Genomic DNA, 27074 nt, shown 5'->3' with positions numbered 1-27074 from the left:
TAAATACATGTGGTACATGATGAGTATGATACGTGACACCTGTCATGTAAGCTCTAAAAAAGCAGAGATTCTTGTTTTGTTCATTTATGTATCCCAAATCTCTAGAACAGTGCCTGAGACTTAATAAGTGTCACTTAGTAGGCACTTAATACTAAATATTTTTAAATAATAAAAATGAACATTTTATGGACCTTGTTAGCAGCTTCTTCCCTTTTTTACATTACCAGAAAAAATGGCAGTAACTAAAACACTGGATGTGGTAATTTCCAAATGAAGTCTTAAAAATCTGAGTGCAGTGGCATGTACCTGTAGTCCCAGCTACTTTGGAGGCTGAGACAGGAGGATCACTTGAGCCCAGGAATTCGAAGCCAGCCTAGGCAACAAAGCGAGACCTAAGAGTATTCAGACCCACTCACGTGCAGGCATAATCTTGACTCCACTGTATAAAGAAGAATGAGTAAATGACAAAATTCTAAAAGAGATCATTAAAGTGGCTTCAAGAATGGAACACTGGACCCAGATAACAAAAGGCTTTAAAAATGACATGATTTGGTCTAGTTGAGAGCTGACCTAGAACATGTATTGAATCTGTGAGTCATTTTTACACAGAGGTGGCTGACCATGTGAGAGCCTTGTCCCCACTGGGAACAGAACACAGAGTTCTAGACTGAAGTTACCAGATGGGAATGGAAAAGACGGATTTAAGTTAAATGGAAGAATATATTTTGAGGTGGAGCGTATGGCCTTACAGAGATTTAGGTTACCAAGGTAAATTATGAAATTTTAAGAATAGCAGAAATGCTCTTTTTGAATTGTTTAAACATCACACACACTAGAGGCAGGGGCTGGAGGCAGTGATTTTTCAGGTCATTCACTACCCCATAAAGCTAGGAATAAGACCAAGTTGCAATGAAATCTCAAACAGCTTTGTTCTTCTTTCTCTGGAATTAATATGTTAAATAAGTGAAAACTTGCATATATGTGGTGTCTTATCAATGTCAAGATCTGAAATAATTTACCAAAGGAAAAAACAGTATTTCACTTGAGTTCCTGGAGCAACAGGAAGTGAAAATACATAAAAAACAATTGCCAGATTGAAAAGCCATTCCCCTAAACTCTAGTAAATCTTAAGTACTACTTATGATGAGAATGTTCTTGCAATTCTCCAAAATAGTGTATTATTTACCTACTAAAGAAAAATTAACTGAACATGAAAATAGATTCCCAATTAAAGAATTCCAACTTACTCATGGTTTTGTATCTCAACGTTCGTTACTCTATGGCTGTAAAACAATTAGAATAAAATACAGCAATGCAATCAAAACAGACCCCTAACACATTTTCTACCCAGGGCTTATGCAGTGGGGTTTGGCAGTTGGGGAAAATCACAGTGAACAAAACTCTTCTCTCCAGTGCTTTTGAATGACAGTAAATTTACGGAAATTAGCATAATAAAAAGAACACTGGATTGGAATCAAAGGTCTTGAGTTCAAGAACACACAAGCAGTGTCACCTTGAGGAAATCACAGCTACTCTACACCTCATTTTTCTTTTTAATTATACTTTTAAGTTCTAGGGTACATGTGCATAACGTGCAGGTTTGTTACATATGTATACATGTGCCATGTTGGTGTGCTGCACCCATTAACTCGTCATTTACATTAGGTATTTCTCCTAATGCTATCCCTCCCCCCTCTCCCTACCCCACGACAGGCTCCGGTGTGTGATGTTCCCTACCCTGTGTCCAGGTGTTCTCATTGTTCAGTTTCCATCTGTGAGTGAGAACGCGGGTACATCTCATTTTTTTAAATATGCAAAATGAAGATAATACTAACTCTATTAAAAAGTTATTGCAAGCCCGGCCCTGTGGCTCATGCCTGTAATCCCAGCACTTTGTGAGGCCAAGGCGGGTGGATCACGAGGTCAGGAAATCAAGGCCATCCTGGCTAACATGGTGAAATCCCATCTCTACTAAAAATACAAAAAAAAATTAGCCGGGCGTGGTGGTGGGGAACCTGTAGCCCCAGCTACTCGGGAGACTGAGGCAGGAGAATGACGTGAACCCGGGAGACGGAGCTTGCAGTGAGCTGAAATGGCGCCACTGCACTTCAGCCTGGGCGACAGAGTGAGACTCCATCTCAAAAAAAAAAAAAAGTTATTGCAGTGGTACACGCCTGTAATCCCAGCACTTCAGGAGGCTGAGGCCGGCGGATCACAAGGTCAAGAGATCGAGACCATCCTGGTCAACATGGTGAAACCCTGTCTCTACCAAAAATACAAAAATAAGCTGGGCATGGTGACAGGCACCTGTAATCCCAGCTACTTGGGAGGCTGAGGCAGGAGAATCGCTTGAACCCGGGAGGCGGATGTTGCAGTGAGCTGAGATCGTGCCACTACACTCCAGCCTGGGCAGCAGAACGAGACTCTGTCTCAAAAAAAAAAAAAAAAAAAGTTACTGCAATAACTTTTAAATTCATGCGTGCATACACCTAGCAGAGAGGGTACTCAATGTTATTTGAGTGTTGTCATCAACTCATTTTTTTACTTTGTCTTAAAAATCACAACCTCCTCTAATAACAAAAGCAGAGAAGAGTGATAAGCAATCTTTAGGGACTTTGTAGAAGTTCATAGTAACCGGGTTGGGGAAAGAATCAATTTAATGACCAAATATATATACCCAAGTTCATGAGTCCCGGGTTTCACGTCTGTATCCAATGCCTTGTGAGCCACTGACCATCCGTCTAATCCAAGGTAATTTGGGGCCCAGGGCACATTACCTTGCTGATTCTATCCCTAGAAACAGCCCTAAGCCGATTACAACCAAGGTAGCCTCCAATTCTCCAGCCTTCTGGTGTAACGGTTCAGTATCCAAGAAAAGTGACCCGAGCCCCATTCCTGGTGCTGCATAAATCCCGGTGCCCTCTTTAACATGTCAGGATTTCTAAGGCATGGGATGAGGGCTGCACTCGTGTTTTCCATCACTGCCCATTAAAATCTCTGCTCTCAACTCAATTGCCTGTTCACTGCTTCTCATCTCTTCTTGACAAAGCTGCTGTTTCCTCTCTGGTCTGATTCTCCCTGGCATGGGCACTTTACTGAAAGTTGGGGGCATAATGGGAATAATTACAGCACAGAGCTGAAACATCCGCATGGCTTTAAATCCAGATGTTTCTTTTCCCTGAAACTTGTCTCCCCTCAGTGAATAGAAATTTCTCACCAACTATATAAATTTACATTCTAGATTGCAGCCAGGTTGTTGGGACCCCTTCTTTCCAACTCTCCTTAGACTTTCTTCTTCTCCTCTCTTTTCCAGAGCTACCAGCAGAGAAGCTCTAAATTCCTGTTGTATTAGAGAACTTTGAGTCTCTTTCTCATGCTCCCCCATCTACACCGACACCAGGACCTTTAGCCCACTATTCATAGTACAATTAAGGTATTTTTTGCAGTGGGGGGAAATTGTTCTCCCTAAGGAGAACAGTTTAAACAGAAGAAAGCTTTGCAAAACAAACAAACAAAAAAACACACAGAAACATACACACACACACACACACACACACACATACATACATACACTTCTTCCTACTTCATAGAATTTTGGGTAATATACAGTCGTATTATCAGATATAGATAGAAGGCACTACACTAGGAGCCTCTGCCAAGGGAAAACATTCCTGGCAAGAAGATGGAATAGAAAGATTGTAGACAAATGTTTTCTTTAGCTTTGGTTTTTTGCGGAGGGAGAATTGTCTTCAAGGTTTTCCATTACCTCCAATACATGTCAACATTTGACATTATAAAGAGCCCACAGCCTAAGCCCAACCTCGGCAGTAGTGATAAAATGGAGAAGAGATCTCCGAAAAAGGAAGGAGCCAAAAAGTATCCTCCAGAGAGTGAGGTCCTGCTTTGCCAGGCAGCTTCTGAATAATCCAGATAAATCTATGCCCACCCAAAGTCGATTGGTTTTAAACTCCCCATTTCCGGAAGCCAATATGAAGAAAGCAAAAATAAGGACAGCTATAGAAAACTTCGGCTATTTCTTATGCTATCTGGAGTTCCAACATGGGAAAAAGGGAATATTCTACTGAAGTATAGGAGTTGCTATAGTTGCCTTCATGAAATATACCTAAATCTGGACAGGCATTTGCTGAAAAAATCTGATCACTCTTTCAGCCCTGGAAACCCAGCCACTTCTTTTCACTTCCACCGTTACCTTTCTAGTCAGTTGCTATGAACTTTCTCCTGGAGTTTTGCAATCATCTTTTATCTGATCTAACCACATCCAAACTGGCGCCCCTCCCATTTGTTTTCCAAACTGTAGCCTGTGTCATCTTTCTAAATTTTAACTATGATAATATAATGTCAGCCCCACCACCACCTCCCTGCTAACAACTAAAACAGCTTGCTTAAAAACTTCAGTGACAGCTGGGTGCAGAGGCTCACGCCTGTAATCCCAGCACTTTGGGAGGCCAAGGTGGGCGGATCACAAGATCAGGAGATCAAGACCATCCTGGCTAACACGGTGAAACCCCGTCTCTACTAAAAATACAAAAACAAAATTAGCCAGGTGTGGTGGCGAACGCCTGTAGTCCCAGCTACTCGGGAGGCTGAGGCAGGAGAATGGCGTGAACCTGGGAGGTGGAGCTTGCAGTGAGCCAAGATCATGCCACTGCACTCCAGCCTGGGCAACAGAGCAAGACTCCATCTCAAAAAAAAAAAAAGACCTGTTCACACTTTACCTTCTTGTAGTTTAGAATTTGATATTGGAATATTTATATGTATGTCCAAATATTTTAGAAAACTTTAAGATTATCAAGATTTTAAAATATAAACTTTTTGTGTGCTTCTGTTGATATTACTTCTATTATGGTATTTAGATATAAATGAATCAATTTTTCTTATTTTTCTATGTAGAAAGGTAATTTTAAAACTTTATTTTGAGACCAACCTGGGCCACATAGCAAGGCCCCCGAAACTATGCTTTTTTAAACTTCTGTTTACTTATTTCTTCAAAATGTATAAGATTAAAAAGTGTGATTTTAAACATTGAAAAATTTGAAATTCCAAATAAATTCAGTAAACATATCTTATTTCTTTATTCAAATAAATTAAGTAAATATATTTTATTTATAACTCTCCAAAATAATAATGTTTTGCATTAAAAACATTTGTTTCAGTGGTTTCTTATAGCATGACATTATTTCACAGTACCAAAAAACCTGAATGGGCCAAATTTGTTAATCAAGCAGAATAGCTAATTTGAAATGAGTCCTAAAGGCTTCAATATTCTATCCTCTGTAGCAACATAGAGTCATTCCTATTTAATTAGGTAAGCCAATGTATTTGCAAAACAATTAAGAATGCAATTTAATTTGGGGTTTGGTAAACATCTAGGGATTCATTCATTATGACCTCCACATTGAGTTTACTTTGTAAAGCAGTATAAAACTAATCACTTAGAACTATAAAATGTAAGACCTTTTTTGAAAAAAGTAGATGTGTCTGGTCTTATGCATTATATGTACCTTCCATGTTGATGATGACTCTGTTTTACTGTCTTTCAAAACTAATGTTTGAGTGAATTAGCTAAATTACAGCAGCAATGGCCAGGAGTAACTGACAAGCCCCAAGTGGCCATGTGGAGGGAGGTGGAGGAGATGCCGGGCAACCCTCGCACACAGCTGTCAGCACGTCCCAGCCATCACTAATCTGTAACCCACCTGCTGACCCAGTGCTGGGATTTTCCTCAGGAGAAACAATCATCATGTGATTTGAATCAAACTATTTAAAACATGTATTGTTTTAAACCAGGGAGAGAGCGGGAAACCAGCCCACCACAAACAATCCACTGCATTAGACTCATTTTGAGACAAGATGTTTATGTAAACTCCCAGGTCAAGATGCTAACTCCTAGTGAATTAACCTACGATGTCACCTAGCACCTCATATTGATTAGTCATTATTTTTACCCAGCGAAATGAGAATATGGGTCCAGAGGCCATGCACTTTCATACCCTGAGAAAAGTCAAGTGTCCTCTTATTCTCAAATACTTTCAGGACCGCTATTAGCGTCAGAGCATTGTGAAAAAGATGTTTTCAAATGACAACTGAAATGGACATTTCAAATTGGCTCTTGTCTCTGAACCAGATAACAGATTTAGAACAACAATCCGTGAAGGTGCATTTTGAATTTAGTGCCAGATAGCTTGATAATGCTATTAGATAGTTAAATACCACAAGTATAGATTCTAATATACCATCCTGAATGAACAGACATATTTTATTTCTTTGTTTTTTCTATTGAGTTTAAGACTGATGAGGTAGGTGAAAACAAGCCTTTCAGAAATAAAGACTAATATGTTTAGAGAAGAAAGTCTTCCAGTACCTTATTAACACATTGCCCTATACCCCTAGATGATCAGTTTGTATTTTGAAGTGCTTGGTGTCACTCTTAAAGTTTTGCAAGTCAGCTTTAGAAATAGCACCTGTTTTGCATACTGATCATATATATTAACTTAGTATACTTGCAAGGAAACTTAATACTATCCAAAAAAGAGGGTTTAAATGTTTTGCTTTACTTTCAAACATGGTTTGGTTAGGCTATAGCAAACATAATCTAGGATATAGAATGTGTCCAACAGTACCATACCATTATACCTTCATGTAGCATCATTATCAGATCTACGAGCAATTCCTCATCGTCTACAGTCATACACATAGAGCTGGCACCTGCAGGGCTATGGGCTTTATATTTCTACATACACACACTGGAATGCGAATATTGCCTGTATTTGTGTGTACAGAAATTCCCTGTTCACCCAAATTGTCTTTGTGAAACAGGCTTGCCTATTTAAAATACAGTTAAGAGCCCAAACATATGCCACTAGACAGCAAGTTACATAAGTTTAGGGACTTTGCCTTACTGTCCATTGCTGCATTTCTTTAACCCAGAATAGTGTCTGGTATGTGATAGGAAATTGCTAAATATTTGTTTTATGAATGACTGTTACATTGCATATGCACAAAAGGTCATGCAATTTTCTCATAGGAGAGTTCCCCAGGCCCAAATCTGGAGACTGCTTGTCTTATGCAAGATTCTAACAAGTTTAGTTATCTTGTTTCCTAGGCCACCAAAAATAAAAAGCAGCAAATTACAGGGACATGGGGGAGTACTGCTAGAAGCGGGCATACTCAACATAATGAAAAATGCAAGCTAACATTCTATAAACTGGAAAAGAGAGAAAAACTATAAAATTTAGCTACAAGTCCTCAAAGAAAACACAAAAAAGTTTGTTTATATAACATTTGATTACCTCAATGTTCCAGTATACATATAATGTCTATATATCTCCAAACAAAACTTCTGTTTACTTTTGGCATGCTTCTCAATGTTCTATAAATGGAATCATATTGTACAAAGTCTTCTGAGACTGGTTTTTATTATTCAAAATTATCTTTGAGATCAATCTGTTTTGATGTGTCGTTTGTTCATTTTTTCTACTTATAGACCATGATTTATCCATTCAAATACAGACACACATTTAGATTATTTGCAAATCTTTGCTATTCCAACCAATGTTTCAATGAACATTCCTAAATATACATGCTGCATATATGTGGCACAAGCATCTATGTATGGATGCACCTACATATGAATGTATCTATATATGGCGCAATAGATTATCTAAGGTTTCTTTTTATTTTATTTATTATTTTTTTTTTTTGAGACTGAGTCTTCGCTCTGTCACCCAGGCTGGAGTACAGTGGCGCGATCTCGGCTCACTACAAGCTCTGCCTACCGGGTTCATGCCATTCTCCTGCCTCAGCCTCCCGAGTAGCTGGGACTACTGGTGCCCACCACCACGCCCGGCTTATTTTTTGTATTTTTCTTAGTAGAGACGGGGTTTCACCGTGTTAGCCAGGAGGGTCTCGATCTCCTGACATCGTGATCCGCCCGCCTCGGCCTCCCAAACTGCTGGGATTACAGGCGTGAGCCACCACACCAGGCCGATTCTCTAAGGTTTCTACTTAGAGAATCCTGGGCCGGGCGTGGTGGCTCACGCCTGTAATCCCAGCACTTTGGGAGGCCGAGGCGGGCAGATCACGAAGTCAGGAGATCGAGACCATCCTGGACAATACGGTGAAACCCCGTCTCTACTAAAAGTACAAAAAAATAGCCGGGCGTGGTGGCAGGTGCCTGTAGCCCCAGCTACTCGGGAGGCTGAGGCAGGAGAATGGCGTGAACCCAGGAGGCGGAGTTTACAGTGCGCCGAGATTGCGCTACTGCACTCCAGCCTGGGGGACAGAGCGAGACTCCATCTCAAAAAAAAAAAAAAAAAAAAAAAGAAAGTGGAATGGCTGGACTATAGAAAGTGCACATCTTCAGCTTTACTAGGGTATTACCAGGTTAATTCTCTAAATGGTTGTACAACATTTTACACTCATACTAATAGTAGAGTTCAGATAATTCCACATTCTTATCAAAATTTTTTAATTATCTAATTTTTAATTTTATCAATTTTGTGGGTATGGCATGGCATCTCATTGTGGTTTTTTAAATTTTCCAGGTTGTTGAGATTGGACATCTCTTTGTGTACATATTAGCCATTTTCTTTTCTCTTTGTGACATGCCTCTTGATGTATTTTGAGTACTTTTATATTGAGTAGTAAACTCACTTTTATTGATTTATAGGAAGTCTTTAATCTATTGCATATTAATCCTTGGTTATTAATATTGTTTTTCTAAACTGTGGCCTTTCTTTTCACATTTTATAACATTTCTAAACAGAATGTTTAGTTTTTCTAAAATACAATTTATCATATGCATAGCTTCATGGTGTACAACCTTTGTGTACTGTTTAAGAAACCATTACTTACTTAAGGCCGGGCGCGGTGGCTCATGCCTGTAATCCCATCACTTTGGGAGGCCGAGGCAGGCGGATCACAAGGTCAGGAGATCGAGACCATCCTGGCTAACACGGTGAAACCTCGTCTCTACTAAAAATACAAAAAAATTAGCCGGGCGTGGCGGTGGGTGCCGGTAGTCCCGGCTACTCAGGAGGCTGACGCAGGAGAATGACGTGAACCCAGGAGGCGGAGCTTGCAGTGAGCCGAGATGGCGCCACTGAACTCTAGCCTGGGCAACGGAGCAAGAGGACGTCTCCAAAAAAAAAAGAGAGAGAGAGAAATCATTACTTACTTAAGTCATTAGGTAATTTTTTCTTCTAAATATTTTAGAGTTTTGCCTTTTACATTTAAGACATTAGCCCACCTACAATTGATTTTTATATATTGTATTAAAGAGACTTCACAAGATTTTTTAAAAATAAACTTTTGTTTTAGAATAATTTTAAATTTATAGGGAGGCAACAAAGATAGTACAGAGGGTTCTCATATAACCCGTACCTGGTTCCTCTATTTTTAAAATCTTCAGTTAGTATGGTACTTTAGCCACAATAAAAGAACCAGTGTTGATATTTATTAACTAAAGTCAACATATTGTTCAGATTTATTTAGTTTTCATCTAATATCCTTTTTCTGTTTCACAGTTACATGTAGGATGCCACATTACATTTAGCCTCATGTCTCCTTAGGCTTCTCTAGATTATAACAGGTTTTCAGACTTTCCTTGCTATTGATTGTCTTCACAGTTTTCAGAGGTGATGGTTAAGATATTTTGTAGAATATCCCTTGATTTGAATTGGTATAATGTTTTAGTCCTGATTAGTCCAAAGTTGTGAGGTTTGGAAAAGGAAGCCACAGAGGTAAAGTGCCATTCTCGTTACATCATACCATGAGTACATCCTATCAACATGACTTATCACTGTTGATAATTTTGATCACCTGGCTGAGGAAGTGCTTGTCAGTTTTCTCCACTATGAAGTTACTCTTTTTCTTCTTTCCATACTGTCCTCATTGGAAGAAAGTCACTATGTGCAGCCCACACTTAAATGGTGGAAATTACGCTCTACCTCCTTGATAGAGGAGTGGCCACATACATTATTTAAAATTCTCCTGCATGGAAGAGGAATCTCTGCTCTCCCATTGATGTATTTATTCAATATTTATTTATATCAGTATGGATTCATGGACATTTTTATTTTATATTTTGGGTCAACTATTTCTTCATTTTGCTCAAATTATTGTATGTTTGACCATTGGGAGTTCTTTCAGTTAGCTGTGGTTTGGTATCTGTCATTAATTTCTGAAAGTTCTCTGCCATTTTTACTTCAGATATTTCTTCTGTTTCATTCTCGCTTGGTTCTCTTTCATATATTACAATTGTACTTATGCTGCACCTTTTGATAGTGTCCCACAGTTCCTGAAAGTTCTATTTTTTCTGTTTTGTTTTGTTTTTCCCTTATTTCCTCTCCTTGCATTTCAGTCTGAGAAGTTTCTATTAACCTATCTTCAAGCTTATTTATTTGCTCCTTGGCCATATATTGCATTTCCCTTTGATTCTTTCTTATAATTTCCATCTCTCTGCTTATGTTATCTATCTGTTATTGCAGGGTGTGGGGGAAGAGGAAAGTTCTATAAGTTTCTCATAAAGACTCAGTCTTTTAGCGGGCTTGTGACCCAGTGCTGTGGCCTTCACAAGTGTTTCTGTCCCTCCTCCAGTGCTATAGCTTCCCTCACATCAACCTCTTTCTTCTCTGGATGCAATGTTCCCAATCCATGTCCTTGAAGCAACGCCCCTTGTTCACCAGATCAGATGTTGTTGTTGTTGTTTTAAGATTTGTTTTTTATCTTAGATCAAAGGGTGTCCAATCTTTTGGCTTCCCTGGGCCACATTGGAAGAAGAATTATTTTGAGCCACACATAAAATATACTAACACTAATGTTAACCGATGAGCTAAAAAAAATCACAAAAATATCTCATAATGTTTTAAGAAAGTTTATAAATTGGTGTTGGGCTGCATTCAAAGCCGTCCTGTGCCGTATGTGGCCCACAGGTCACAAGTTGGACAAGCAGGGATAGGTATGGGGAAAACTTTATCTGGGATAAGTTTTCAAAATTGTGCTCTAGAAAATTCCTCTCACCTGGAGAGTAGGCCTTTGGCATGAAGAATGCTCTGGGTATGTTTTAGAATAGACACTCTTTCCCTCTTTCTGCCAGTGCCATAAAGAGATCTTTCTTGGATCATCACTGTGAGAACTGTATGCACATTGTCATACAACAGATCTCTAGAACTTTTTTATCTTTCACAAGTAAAATTCTTAATTTGTTAAACAGTTTCCCCTTTCTCCCTACCAACAGCCCCTGGCAACCACCACTTTACTTTCTAACAATTTGACTATTTTAGATACCTCATTTAAGTGGAATTATGCACTATTTATCTTTTTATGACTGGCGTATATCACTTATCATAATGTCCTGAAGGTTCATTCATGTTGTAGCATATAACAGAACTTTTTAAAGGCTGAATAGTATCCCATTGCATGTATATAACACATTCACTTTATCCATTCATCTGTCATTGATGTCATTAGGTTGCTTTCACCTCTTGGATATTGAGAATAATGGTGCAATGTACATGGCTGTGCAAATATCACTTCAAGATCCTGTTTTCAATTCTTTTGGCTATAGAGTTAGAAGTGAGATTGTTTGATCATACGATAGGATGATTTTTAATTTTTCGAGGAAGCTCCATATTGTTTCCCATTGCAGCTCTGCTATTTTACATTTTCACTAACAGTGCACAGGGATTCCAATTTCTTCATATCCTCTGTAACACTTCTCATTAACCATTTGTTTGATAGTAACCTTGTAACAGGTGTGAAGTGATATCTCACTGTAGTTTTGAGTTGCATTTCTCTGATGATTAATAATGTTAAGCATCGTTTCATCTGCTTGTTGGACATCTTTTTCATATTTTTTAGTTATTGTTTTTAAATGTTTATGGGTACATAGTAGGTGTATATATCTATGGGATACATGAGATGTTTTGACACAGGCATGCAAATGTGAAATAAGCACATCATGGAGAATGGGGTATCCATTTCTTCATGTATTTATCTTTTGAGTTACAAACAATCCAATTACATTCTTTATTTTTAAGTGTACAATTAAATTATGATTGACTATAGTCACCCTATTGTGCAGTTAAATAGTGGGTCTTATTCATTCTTTCCATATTTTTTGTACACATTAACTATCTTCGCCTTCCCCTAACCCCCCAACTGTCCTTCCCAACCTCTGGTAACTATCCTTCTATGCTTTATGTCCATGAGTCCAATTGATTTTATTTTTAGACCCACAAATAAGCAGGAACATGTGATGTTTGTCTTTCTGTTGCCTAGCTTATTTCACTTAACATGATGGTCTCCAGTTCAAACCGTGTTGTTGCAAATGACTGGATCTCATTCTTTTTTATGGCTGATTAGTACTCCATTGTGCTTATGTATCATATTTTCTTTATCCATTCATCTGTCGATGGACACTTAGGTTGCTTCCAAACCTTAGTTATTGTAAACATTGTTGCAACAAACATAGTAGTACAGATATCTGTTCCATATACTGATTTCTTTCCTTTGGGTATTTACCCAGCAGTGGGATTGCTGGATCACAGAGTAGCTCAATTTTGAGTTTTTTGAGAAACCTCCAAACTGTTCTCCATAGTGATTATACTAATTTACATTCCTGCCAACAGTGTACAGTATTCCCTTTCTTTCTTTCTTTCTTTTTTTTTTTTTTTTGAAGTGTTCCCTTTTCTCCACCTCCTCTGCAGCATTTGTCATTGCCTGTCTTTTGAATATAAGCCATTTTAACTGGAGTGAGATGATATCTCATTGCAGTTTTGATTTGCATTTCTCTGATGATCAGTGTTGTTGAGCACCCTTTCATGTGCCTGTTTGCCATTTGTATGTGTTCTTTTGACCAGTGTCTATACAATCTTTTGTCCATTTTTAATTGAATCATTAGATTTGTTTTCCTATAGAGTTGTTTGAGCTCCTTACATATTCTGGTTATTAATCCCTTGTGGTATAGAGTTGTTTGAGCTCCTTACATATTCTGGTTATTAATCCCTTGTGGGTAGGGTAGTTTGCAAATATCTTCTCCCATTCTGTGGGCTCTCTCTTCACTTTGTTGACTCTATACTTTGCTGTACAGAAGCTTTTTAAAGTGATGTGATCCCATTTGTCCATTTTTGCTTCAGTTGCCTGTGCTTATGGGGTATTGCTCAAGAAATCTTTGCCCAGACCAATATCCAGGAGATTTTTTCCAACTTTTTCTTGTAGTAGTTTCATAGTTTTAGGTCTTAGATTTCAGTCTTTTATCCATTTTGATTTGATTTTTTATGCATAGCAAGAGATAGGGGTCTAGTTTCTTTCTTTTGCATCTGGACATCTAGTTTTCCCAAAACCATTTATTGAAGAGACTTTCTTTTCCCCAGTGTATGTTCTTCATACCTTGGCAAAAATGAGTTCACTGTAGTTATGTGGATTTGTTTCTGGGTTCCCTATTCTGTTCTATTTGTCTATGTGTCTGTTTTTATACCAGTATCATGCTGTTTTGGTTATTATAGCCCTATAGTATAATTTGAAGTCAGGTAGTGTGATGCCTCCAGTTTTGTTCTTTTTGCTTTGGCTATTCTGGGTCTTTTGTGGTTCCATATATATTTTAGGATTTTTTTCTATTTCTGTGAAGAATGTCATTTGTATTTTGATAGGGATTGCATTAAATCTGTAGATTATTAATACTTTGGGCAGAATGGACATTTTAACAATATTGACTTTTCCAATCCATGAACACGGAATATTTTTCCATTTGATGGTGTCCTCTTCAATTTCCTTTATCAGTGTTTTATAGTTTACAATACAGAGATCTTTCACTACTTTGGTTAATTTCTAGGTAATGCCTTTTTGATTTATTTTTCACATTATTCACTTTTGGCATATGAAAATGCTATGATTTTTGTATGTTAATTGTGTATCCTTTAACTTCACTGAATTTGTTTATCAGTTCTAATAGTTTTTTTGTGGAGTCTTTAGGTTTTTCCAAATGTAAGTTCATATCATCAACAAACAAGGATGGTTTGACTTATTTCTTTTCAATTTGGATGCTCTTAGTCTTTCTCTTGTCTGATTGCTCTAACTAGGACTTCAAGTACTATGTTGAATAACAGAGGTGACAGTGGGCATCCTTGTCGTGTTCCAGATCTTAGAGGAAAGGCTTCCAGCTTTTCCCCATTAGGTATGATACTATCTATGGGTCTATCATACATGGCTTCTTTTATGTTGAGGTATGTTCCCTTCTTTCTATAACCAGTTTTTTTGTGGGGTTTTTTTGTTTGTTTGTTTGGTTTGGTTTTTGAGACAGAGTCTCACTCTGTTGCCCAGGCTGGAGTGCAGTGGCGCGATCTTGGTTCACTGCAAGCTCCGCCTCCCGAGTTCATGCCATTCTCCTTCCTCAGCCTTCCAAGTAGCTGGGACTACAGGAGCCCGCCACCACGCCTGGATAATTTTTTGTATTTTTAGTAGAGATGGGGTTTCACTGTGTTAGCCAGGATGGTCTCGATTTCCTGACCTCATGAAACACCCGCCTCAGCCTCCCAAAGTGCTGGGATTACAGGTGTGAGCCACCGTACCCGGCCTGTTGTGGGTTTTCTTTCTTTTTTTTCTTTTTTTTTTTATCACAAAGGATGTTGAATTTTATCAAATGCTTTTTCAGTATCAATTGAAATGATCATATAGTTTTTATCCTTCATTCTGTTGATATGATCTATCATTCTATTGATTTGCATATGTTGAACCACACTTGCATCCCAGGGATAAATCCCACCTGTTCATAATGAATGATCTTTCTAATGTATTGTTAAATCTAGTTTGCTAGGATTTTGTTAAGAATTTTTGCATCAGTATTCATCAGAGATACTGACCTGTAGTTTTCTTTTTTTGATGTGTTTTTATCTGGTTTTGGTATCAGGGTAATACTGGTCTTGTAGAATGAGTTTGCATGTTTTCTCTTCTCCTCTATTTTTTGGCATAGTTAGAATAGGATTGGTATTCGTTCTTTTTAAAATGTTTGGTAGAATTTAGTAGTGAAGCCATAAGGTTCTGGACTTTTCTTTACTAGAAGACTTTTTATTATGGCATCAGTCTCCTTACTTGTTATTGGTCTGTTCAGGTTTCGAATTTCTTTCTGGTTCAATCTTAGAAGGTTGTATGTGTCTAGGAATTTGTCCATTTCTTCTAGATTTTCCAATTTATTGGTGTATAGTTTCTCATAATAGCCACTAATGATCCTTTGAATTTCTGCAATATCTGTTATAATGCCTCCTTTTTCATCTCTGATTTTAGTTATTTGGGTCTTCTCTCTTTTTTTTTTTTTTTTTTTTCATAAGCTAAAGGCTTGTCAATTTTGTTTAACTTTCCAAAAAACCAACTTTTTGTTTCATTGATCCTTTGTATTTTTTTTTCAATTTCATTTATTTTTGCTTGCTCTTTACTATTTTTTTCTACTACTAATTTTGGGTTTTGTTTGCTCTTGCTTTTCTAGTTAAGATGCATTATAAGATTGTTTATTTGAAGTTTTTCCTCTTTTATGATGTAGGCATTTATAGCTATAAACTTCCCTTTTAGTGCTGCTTTTGTTGTATCCCATAGGTTTTGGTATATTTTATTTCCATTACCATTTGTTTCAAGAAATTTTTCAATTTTATTATTAAATTCTTCATTGATCTACTGGTCATCCAGGAGCATATTGTTTAATTTCCATGTATTCTTATAGTTTCTAAAATTCATCTTGTTACTAATTTCTAGTTTATTCCATTGTGGTCAGAGAAGATGCTTGATATTATTTCAATTTTTGAATGTTTTAAGACTTGTTTTGTGACCTAATATATCATCTATCTTTGAGTATAGTCCATGTGCTGAGGAAAAGAATGTGTATTCTGCAGCTCTTGGATGAAATGTTCTATAAATATCTATTAGGTCCATTTGGTCCATAGTGCAGATTAAGTCCAATTTTTCTTTGTTGATTTTCTGTCTGGAAGATCTGTTTTTGGACATCTTATAAAGATCAGCTATAAGCTGATTTGGAGAAATCTTTATTCATGTCCTTTGCCTATTTTAAAATTGGATTGCTTGGTTTTTGTTGTTGAGTTGTAGGAGTTCTTTATATTTTCTGAATATTAACTCCTTACCAGATATATTGTTTGCAAATATTTTTTTCCCATTCCATATGTTGTCTTTTCACTCTCTTGGTTTCTTCCTTTCTTGTGCAGACTTTTTCAGTTTGATATAGTCTTATTTATCTATTCTTGCTTACATTGTCTGTGGGTCTTATATACAAGAAATCAATGCAAAATCCAAAGTCATGAAGTTTTTGCCTATGTTTTCTTCTAGGAGTTTTATAGTTTTATGTCTTACATGTAGGTCATGTATCTATTTTGAGTTAATTTTTGTATGTTGTAAGGAAAATGTCCAACTTTATGCTTTGCATTGGATATTTCAGTTTTCCTAACACCATTTGTAGAAGAGACTAACTTTTTCCCATTGTGTAACCTTGATCCCCCTGTTGAAGATTATTTGATCATATATCCAAGGGCTTATTTATGAACTCTATTCTGTTCCATTGGTCTATATATCTGTCTTTATGCCAATACCATACTTTTTATTACTGTAGCTTTATAATATATTTTGAAATCAGGAAGTGTGAGACCTGTAGCTTTGTTTTCTTTGTAAACGTGTTTTGGCTACTTAAAGTTCTTTAAAATTCCATATGAATTTTACTATTTTTTTCTACTTCTGCAAAAAAAAAAAAGTCATTGGCATTTCAATAGGAATTGCACAGAATCTGTAGATTACTTTTGGTAGTATAAACATTTTAACAATATTAATTATTTCAATTAATGAACACAAAATATATTTTTCATTTATTTATGTCTTTTCAAATTTCTTTCAGCAATGTTTTGTAGTTTTCTGTATATACGTCTTTCACTTCTTTAAGTTCTATTATAAGTATTTTATTCTTTTTGATGCTATCATAAATGAGATTGTTTTCCTCAATTCATTTACTGATTATTCATTGTTAGTGTACAAAAACACACCTGATTTCTGCATGCTGATTTCATATCCTGCTACTTTGCTGAATTTGTTTATTACTTCTTTTTTTTTTTGAGATGGAGTCTTGCTCTGTCACCCAGGTTGGAGTGCAGTGGTGCGATCTCGGCTCACTGCAGGCTCTGCCTCCCGGGTTCACGCCATTCTCCTGCCTCAGCCTCCCAAGTAGCTGGGACAACAGGCACCCACCACCACGCCCACCTAACTTTGTTTTTGTATTTTTAGTAGAGACGGGGTTTCACCGTGTTAGCCAGGATAGTCTCGATCTCCTGACCTCATGATCCACCCGCCTCAGCCTCTCAAAGTGCTGGGATTACAGGCGTGAGCCACCGGGCCCGACCTTGTATATTACTTTTAACAGTTATTTTATAGAATCTTTAGGGTTTCTATTTATAAGATCATGTTATCTGTGAACAGCGATAGTTTTACTTTTTCCTTTACAATTTCTATGCCTTTATTATTTTTTCTTAATCAATTGATCTCACTAAGACTTCCAGTAATATGTTGAATAAAAGTTGTGAGAGTGGGCACTTTTGGCTTGTTTCTGAGCTTAGAAGGAAAGGTTTCAATTATTCACCATCAAGTATGAAGTTAGCAGTAGGCTTTTCATATATGGCCTTTATTATATTGAGGTAATTTCCTTCTGTTCTCAGTTTGTTAAGTTTTTTTATCATGAAAGTGTGTTGGATTTTGTCAAATGATTTTTCTGCATCAACTGAGATAATCATATGGTTTTTGTCTTTTATTCTGTTAATGTGGTATATCATATTGATTCATTTTCATATGTTGAATTATCCTTGCATTAATTCAAGATAAATCCCACTTAATCATGATGTATAATCCTTTTAATGTGTTGTTACATTTGGTTTGCTAAGATTTTGTTGAGGTTTTTGCATCTATATCCATCAAGGATATTGGTCTACAGTTTCCTTATCTGAAAGTATTTCTGTCTGATTTTGGTATCAGGGTAATGCTCGGCTCATATAATAAGTTTGGAAGTGTTTATTCCCACCCTTTCATTGTATGGAAGTTTGAGGAGTGGTGTTAATTATCCTTTAATTGTTTGGTAAACTTTTCCAGTGAAGCTCTCTGGTCCTGGGCTTTGTTTACTGGAAGGTTTTCATTACTAATTTAATCATCTTGTTAGTTATAGTTCTATTCATATTTTTTATCTCTTCATGATTCAGTCTTGATAGGTTGCATGTTTCTAGAAATGTATTTATTTATTTTAGTTTATCCAATGTGTTGGCATACCTAAATATGCTTTTAAAAGCAAATTCTCCTGATACTGGCAATATATGAGACTATTTGTACCATGGCCTCATCAACATTTTGTATTTTTTATATTTTATATATTTTATTTTCATATTTTTTATTTTTTACAGTTTTAATTGATGAAAAAAGTAGTACTTTTGTGACACTACTTTGAGCAAATGTGAACTTTTTTTTTAATATTTGCTTCAAATGTCCTAAATGAAAATCATCACTTTCTATAGAAGTGAGAGAATGTGATAATGGTGCTGTACACATACCAGGAAATGGCTTTTGTACAGTGCTTAAAAAACATTTTATTTGGGTATCAAATTTTCCTAAGGTACCCTCACCAAGTGCACTTTCCCAAGAACGCTTTTCCAAGTAGAAGTGAAGCAGAAAAAGCTGTTTTCTGACAGTTAAAAGGTGAATTATGACATAACAGATAACACAAATCAAGTAAATTTTACTTGCTCTTAAATTATAGACACACATAAATTTATACATATTAAACTCCTTGTCTTTAACTGCAATGCACTTTTGTTAGAATTCTTTTGTCTGAGTCAAGAGACCTAACTAGGCAATAATATCAGGAATGGAGTCACTGTGGATCATGCACAAAGTAGATAAACCATAGATGATCTTTAAAAAACTATGTTTATACTCTTAAATAAATATTCACATGCAGAAAGAGAAGAAGGAAAGTAGAAGGCACATCTTTAAAAGCACATATTTATAAATTGAAAATATATCTTCAGATCTAGGGGAAACTTCCAACTATGGTAGCATGAGGTCAGAGAAATCTTCTCTTCATAAAGCAAGTATAAAACAGGACAAAATTCTTTGGGAGGCCGAGGCAGGCGGATCACGAGGTCAAGAGATCGAGACCATCCTGACCAACATGGTGAAACCCCATCTCTACTAAACATAGAAAAATTAGCTGGGTGTGGTGGTGCATGCCTGTAGTCCCAGCTACTCGGGAAGCTGAGGTAGGAGAATCATTTGAACCAGTGAGGCGGAGGTTGCAGTGAGCCAAGATCATGCCACTGCACTCTAGCCTGGTGACAGAGTGACACTCTGTCTCAAAAGAAAAAAAAAACAGGACAAAATTGTCACAAATAACCATACCAAGGATCTGTGAAGTGACCAAAAAGCAGACTACAAATTGAGAAGCATTTATTCTAGAAAATTTCTAGAGCCCTTGGTTAAAGCAACTGGTGCTTGTGAAGTTCTTGACTGAGGATATTTCCATCCATGTTCTTCTCCCTGACTCATTTGGTAATCAAAGCAGGTTGAGCAGAAAATCCTCATCTCTGCTGCCAGAGGGAAGAGACTTGCTTTGGGAGGCTGGAAAAAAAAAAAAAAAAAAAGTGATGGCTTTAGCAAATATTATAAAGAAAAACAAGAAAAGCCCACAGCTTTACTAGTTTGAGATAATGGTCCTATTTGGGGCAAGAAGTGCACAGACAGTTATTTATATGGGGAGATCCTGGAAAAGAGAGCACCATTTAAAGACTATGGAAATGTTCTAACTCCTCATGTTTGGCTGAGAAACTACAGGTATGCACAGGGGAAACCTGAGAGAGCCTAGTTAGAAGTTAAAACCAAAAATGACTCGAGAACAAGCTGATTTTGAATATGATCCCCAAACCACATGCATATTGATTGCTAGAAAGTAAAACCCTCATGGATTGGGGGTGTTTGAGTACAACCTTTACCCAAATCATTGGCTGACCCCTAAGTATACAGATACAGAGATGACCCCTAGTCTAGTAATTTAGGATGAAAAATGTATATTTTTAAAAAGCAAAAATAAGAATAAAAATCTAACTAGAGATAGCAGCTCCCCATTTGGGGAGACATTTTGTATTTTAAGTCCAGGCAAGGTACAAAAAGAAAAAAGGAAAAAAGCAGAAAAATCAGAACTCAGAGTTGGCATATTATCTATCACAGTCTATAAAATGTACAATTTTCAACCAAAAATTACTAGACAATCAAAAAATATGTGACCCATACATGGAGAAAAAGTGGTCAACAGAGACTAACTCTGAGGGGCACAAAATTTGAGTTTAATTCATGTTCAATGAATTAAGATAAAATATCACAACAATGGCTCAACTAAAAGGGAATCTCAGTAGAAAAATGTGTACTATTTTAAAAAGAGGAATTTTAGAAATTCTAGAATTGATAATGAAATAACCAAAATGAAAAATGCCGAAGATAGGCTCAACAGCAGATTGAAGATAACAGAAAAAGAATCAATAAGCTTGAAGATCAATTAATAGATATTTATTCTAAAGAATAAAGAGAAAAATGAATAAAGCCTCAGAGACTGGTTGGTAATATTGAGCATAACAGCGTTCATTTAATGAAATTATTAAAAGCATAGTAGAAAAAGAAAAAGGCTGAGAGCCCTGCCAGTTTATTAAAGAAATTGACAAGTTTATCCTAAGAATTATATGGCGATCCAAAGGACCTACACTAACCAAATCAATTTCTAAAAATAACGAAGTTGGAAGACTTACACTAACTGATTTTAAAACTTTCCGTAAAGCTACAATAATCAAGATAGTGTGGTATTGGTCTATGAATAGATATATCAATGAATCTAAATAGACAATCAAAAATAAACTCTTAATTCTATGATTAATTGATTTTCCACAAAGATACCAAGATAATTCAATGAATAAAGTGTAGTCTTTCCAACAGGTGGTGTTGAAACAGTTGGATGTTCATATGTTTTAAAAATGTAAATGTAAATCTTAGACAAAAGTTAACTAAAAATGTAAGAGCTGACACTATAATCTTTGTGATCTTGTTAGGCAAAGACTTCTTAGACATGATACCAAAAGAATGATCCATAAAAGAAAAACATCATAAACGATGACATCAACAACTACAACTTATTTTTCAAAAGACATCATTAAGAAAATAAAAAGACAAGCCACAGATATATGACTTGATTATTTGCAAATTATATATCTTATGAAAGAGTTGTATATATACAGGAAACCTAAAGAACTCTTCCAACTCAATAATACAAAGAGAAAAAATAGTTTAAGATTTAAGTAGATATTTTAACAAAGACATTCAAGTGACTAATTAGCTCATGAAAAATGCTCAGCATCATTAGTCATTAGAGAAATGCAAATTAAAACCACAATGAAATACACTGCACATCTATTGAAATGGCTATAATCCAACAGACTGATAATACCAAGCATTGATGAGGATGTGGAAAAACAGAAACCCTCATAGATTGTTGATGGGAATGTAAATGGCATAGATGCTTCAGAAAATAGTTTGATAGTTTCTTAAATAGTTAATCACACTTACCATATGCTATAATTTAAGTGTGTTGCCCAGAATTCATGTGTTGGAAATTTGGCCCCCATTGTGGTAGTGCTGGGAGGTCGGGTCTTTAAGAGGTGATTAGGTCATTAAGAAGGTTAATACGGCTGGGCACAGTGGCTCATGCCTGTAATCCCAGCACTTTGGGAGGCCGAGGCGGGTGGATCATGAGGTCAGGAGATTGAGACCATCCTGGTCAATATGATGAAACCCCGTCTCTACTAAAAATACAAAAATTAGCCCGGTGTGATGGTGCATGCCTATAATCCCAGCTACTCTGGAGGCTGAGGCAGGAGAATCGCTTGAACCAGGAAGTCAGAGGTTGCAGTAAGCCGAGATCATGCCACTGCACTCCAGCCTGGCAACAGAGTGAGACTCCATCTCAAAAAAAAAAAAAGAAGAAGAAGAAGAAGGATTAACACTACTGTCACAGACTAGGTTAATTCTCAAGGGACTAAGTGAATTTGAGGGACAGAATTAGTAACCATAAAAGCAGGTTATTATAAAGTTCGTCTCCCCCTAGTGTTTTTTCCCATTTACATGTGCCCACTTATCCTTCCTCTTCTCCATCATGTTTGGATGCAGCACAAGGCCCTCATCTAAACCTGACCAGATGTGGCCACCCGATTTTGGATTTCCCAGCTTCATAAACATTAGCCAAAATAAATCTCTTGTTTTTTTTGAGAAATCACCCAATCTCAGATATCTGTTATAGCAACCGAAAATAAACTGTCACCATATAATCTAGCAATTTTACTCCTAGATACCTATCCAAGAGAGTAGAAGGCATATGTCCATACAAATACTTATCTGTGAACATTTATAGTAGCACTATTAATAATAGACAAAAACTGGAAATAATATAAATGTTCATCATTTGGTGAACAGATAAAACATGGTATATCTATACAATGAAATACTATACAGCAATAAAAATGAATAAACTTTTGATATATCTACAATATGAATAAACTTAAAAAACATTACACCAAGTGAAAGAAGCCATGTACAAAAAATATATAGTGTGAGATTTATCTTATATAAAATTTTTGAAAAAGACAAAACTATAGAGACAGAAAGCAGATATTGGTTGCCTGAAGCTTAATTTTGGAGTGGTGATTTACTACAAAAGGGACCAAGATATTAATAATTTTTTGATGATAGAAGTACTTTAAAACTGAATTGTTGGTTGGGTGCGGTAGCTCACACCTATAATCCCAGTACTTTGGGAGGCTGAGGCCAGTGGATCACCTGAGGTCAGGAGTTCGAGACCAGCCTGGCCAACATGGTGAAACTCTGCCTCAACTAAAAATACAAAAATTAGCCAGGCGTGGTGACACACACTTGTAATCCCAGCTGCTTGAGAGGCTGAGGCAGGAGAATCACTTGAACCTGCCTGGGAGGCAGAGGTTACAGTGAACTGAGATCACGCCACTGCACTCCAGCCTGGGCAACAGAGTGAGACTCTGACTCCAAAAAAAAAAAAAAGAAACTGAATTTTTGTTATGGTTGTACAGTTTATAAAATTCCTAGAAATCACTAAGCCATACTTATAGTGAGTAAACCTGTACAGTGAGTAAATGATTAGTATTAAATTGTGTACTTCTATGAAGCTATGTATATACAGTTGGCTTTTGAGTAACATGGATTTGAACGGCACTGATGCTCTTATACAAAAGTTTCCTATAAAAGTTACACTGAGTGTGACTGCTCCTCCTGCCTCCCTTCCCACCTCCTCCACCTCTTCTGCTTCTGCCATCCCTGAGACAGCAAGACCGACCCCTCCTCTTCCTCCTCTTCCTCAGCCCATTCAACATGAACACAATGAGAATAAAGACCTTTATGATAATCCAGTTCTACTTAATGAAGAGCAAATACATTTTCTCTTCCTCATGATTTTCTTAATAAAATTTTCTTTTCTCTAGCTTACTTGATTGTAAGAATACAGTATAGAATACATATAACATACAAATATTTGTTAATGGACTGTTTATGTTATGAGTAAGGCTTCCAATCAATAGTAAGCTATTAGTAGCTAAGTTCTGGGGAAATCAAAAGTTATACCCATATTTTTGACTGCACAGGAGCTTGGTGTCCCTAACCCCTACATTGCTCAAGGGTCAAGTGTGTGTGTTCATCGTTTGTTAATTATCTTTTTGTTCTCACATTATCTCAAGGTAAATTTTAGAAATTCTACACCCTGCCCTTCTAATTCTGTGTCTCAAGCCCCTTCAAAGACGCATGACAATAGTTATCACTATAGTCTTTCATTTCTCTACTGCCTGATCCACTTCATCCACTTTAAAGTTGAGGCATCTCCTTTGCATAAGAAAAAGGGGATTCCCCTACTACCTGACCCCAATTTGAGTATTAATATTTTTTCATGTATTTCCAATATGTGTAGGATGGTATCATCTTAGCACAGATTTGATAAGGTCTTTAAGAAGTATTACCTAATTTAATCTATAAACAATAATGAGTTTAGTGAGTAACAGAGGTTATATTAAAATTTGGGTCTATCTGACTATATACCTCTTGCTCTCAACCAGTGTCTTATACACCACGCTCCTCTTCCTATTTTCATGTTTTGCCATGATCCCACTTGTATTTTCCCATGTCAAAAAAAAGATGAGAAAATTTTTTATCTAGAAACCCACAAGGTTGTAGCCTCAGTAACCTTCAAATAATAGGAAATACCCTGAACTTTTTTTTCAAATAGTTTTTTATAAACAATGTATTCAGGCTGGGCACGGTGGCTCATGCCTGTAATCCCAGCACTTTGGGAGGCCAAGGCAGGCGGATCACGAGGTCAGGAGATAGAGACCGTCCTGGCTAACACGGTGAAACTCCATCTCTACTGAAAATACAAAAGATTAGCCGGGCGTGGTGGCAGGCGCCAGTAGTCCCAGGTACTTGGGAGGCTGAGGCAGGAGAATGGAGTGAACCCGGGAGGTGGAGGTTGCAGTAAGCCGAGATCGTGCCACTGTAATACAGCCTAGGTGACAGCGCGAGACTCCATCTCAAAAAATAAAATAAAAATAAATAAATAAATAAATAATGTATTCAAAGATTTTGAGCCACTACATAAGTAAGAATCCTACTCCTTAAGAAAAATATACAGATTTTGGTAAGAGTTTAAATTCTGAGAGATTCAAGCCCGATGCCAAGCCTTTAGATTTCTATCTACTGCTTCAATTCCAAAAAACTAGTGGATGGCAATTTTAGTGTACCAAACTCCACTGTGCTGTATGGTTTCTTTTCTCCTGAGTCAGAAAGCTTTATTCTGCTTCATTTACCTCTTCTTTGCTCCTTAATGGATCTTGGAATCCAGTTTCCAGATTTTTTTATTTCCTTTAATAGGAAACTTCACAACCATTTCCTCAGGACTTTTGCAGATGAAAACAAGTGGAGAACGTGATTCTTGACTGATGTCTGGAAACTGCTCCTTAAATTGCCTCCGAAACAAGCAATTAGGTCCAGATAGCCCAAAAAACAACCTGATGGATAGTCACTGGGGAATTCCACATCTTTCCTATGAAGAAGATGATATGTAGCCCGGAGTTCTGAGACTTTTTGAAGGCAGAGGGAGGTTTTGGCTATGACTGCTATCCAAAGTTGTCCTCTGTGGGAGATATACCAGGATCTGTACTCCATCATTTTCTAATCCCTCTAACAAGCTGAGAAACCCAGGGCTGATGTATAGAGAGATATGAGCCACTGCCCAACCTCCCTGAAAGTCTTGATCCTGGATTCACAAGAGGTACCGAAATGAGTTGAATTCTAGTCCCAATCCTGCTGAATGGAAAGCCTTCTTCTGTGAGGCTGCACCTGTGTGGTCAACCCACTGGGGAGGGGACTCGTATGTGCTGAGATTTAGCAGAACTTCCAAAGGTTCTTCAGGAGATATATCAAATGTGATCAGTGTCTAGTTCAAGGTTTCCTTAGCAATGGCCTGTATTGTCTCATCTAGTCTGCTGTGATATTCTGCTAATGGATTTTCTTCTTCCAGGATCTTCCTGCTGTAAAGTCAATGGTGACCTTCTTAGAGAGTACAGAGGCATGTCGAAGTTCTCTCAGCTCTTCTTCTCACTTCTCATTTGGTTTCACACTCAAGTTTGGACAACCACTGGTTAGAATCACTGGCAAAAAATCTGATCATCAATAACGTGGGTCCTTTGAAAACTAGCTCTATCCAACTCTAACAGCCTGTCTTTGTGCTTGATATCCTTCTCCAGACCAGACATAATTTGAAATTCTCGATGACATAGAAAGTCCTTGGCAGAGTTGTCCACCTTTCCAGAATTCTCCATCAATGGCATGAGCTTCTTTAGCAGTTTCTGGCTCTCATTTGAGTTATGCTGTAAAATATCCTGTTCTTCATAGTACATATGGTTGTGACACAGAATAAGCAAGGACTGGAGCCCTCTTGTTCACAAACAACAGGCCCACAGATCAGACAGCTATTGATAAGCTTGTGCTTCTGGCCCAGGCAAACACAAGGGTGGCAACTGGGGAGCAGACTGCAGGCCTGTGGGTCCCTCTCTCGTGTGTAAATTGACAAACTTTGTCTTCTTCTTAAAGGAGTTGCTGTTCTCTCGTGCCTTGGACAAATCAAAAGATGTTTTACCTCTGCAGCTGTGTCAGGTTCAGCAAATACAGGAACTTCCTCTCTATCTCTCCCTTTCCTCCTACGCAGCTTTAGCTGGTCCCTTGATTTCTGCCCATGTAAAGTTTCATCTTTTTGGAAGCACTGTGCATGATCTCCTTGCTGACATCCAGGCCAACACTTTTCCCCACCTGCTGGGTGCACCATTACACCAGTGGCTCCTTGGACACTGCCCCAGCCACTGCCATCTTTCCCGGACAGAACCAGCTTGTTTTTTGATATAATTGAGTGCAAATATAGAGTTGTTTTGCTCCAGAGGCCAAATTTTAACCTGGGTGAGTTAATAATTCAAGTTAATTTCCAAACACCACAAACTAAATACAACCTCAGTGAGAATTTAAAAAGACTAGGATAATATCTTACTAATTTACATAGTTACAGTATTTTGTTATGTACAAAGGAATTTCTCAGGAAAATTTTTTAATGTTTTATAAGAGTCTTGTGAAGTGGATATCATTAGACTTGTTTTACAGATGTCAGAAAAAAATACATGGAAGTAAATGGTAGATTTGTCTCCCAATTTCAAATTCACTCTTCTTAAAGTTAAATTGTTAAATTCATTTAATGTTTACCTTCGAAAAATTGGGTAAATAATAGTGGCTCCTTCTCTACTGGAGTATGAAGAAGGTTGAAATATCCCTTGTCTGCACTTCAACTCTAGGTTTTGACAGCAGAGAAGCTGGAACATCTGGCAAAACCTGTTTGTTGTCTCATATCCACAGTAGTGTGACCAACAGAGACC

General features: G+C 37.2%; 1 long non-coding RNA gene and 1 pseudogene across 1 annotated transcript in view; one reads left to right on the top strand and one right to left on the bottom strand.

The window, feature by feature from the left end:
- The first annotated feature begins 9079 nt into the window (after positions 1-9079).
- LOC134810380 (uncharacterized) overlaps positions 9080-27074 on the top strand; it is an 86855-nt gene continuing 68860 nt past the window's right edge. Inside the window, exon 1 of the long non-coding RNA XR_010158215.1 lies at positions 9080-9208. This is a non-coding gene — a long non-coding RNA (uncharacterized LOC134810380). The remainder of the gene's footprint in view (positions 9209-27074) is intronic.
- LOC100611511 (activating signal cointegrator 1-like) lies at positions 25399-27020 on the bottom strand (annotated as a pseudogene).

The sequence above is a fragment of the Pan troglodytes genome, chromosome 5 (genome assembly GCF_028858775.2).
Source record: "Pan troglodytes isolate AG18354 chromosome 5, NHGRI_mPanTro3-v2.0_pri, whole genome shotgun sequence".
NCBI classification, from domain to species: Eukaryota; Metazoa; Chordata; class Mammalia; order Primates; family Hominidae; genus Pan; species Pan troglodytes.
This window is presented reverse-complemented; position numbering and strand designations above follow the sequence as displayed.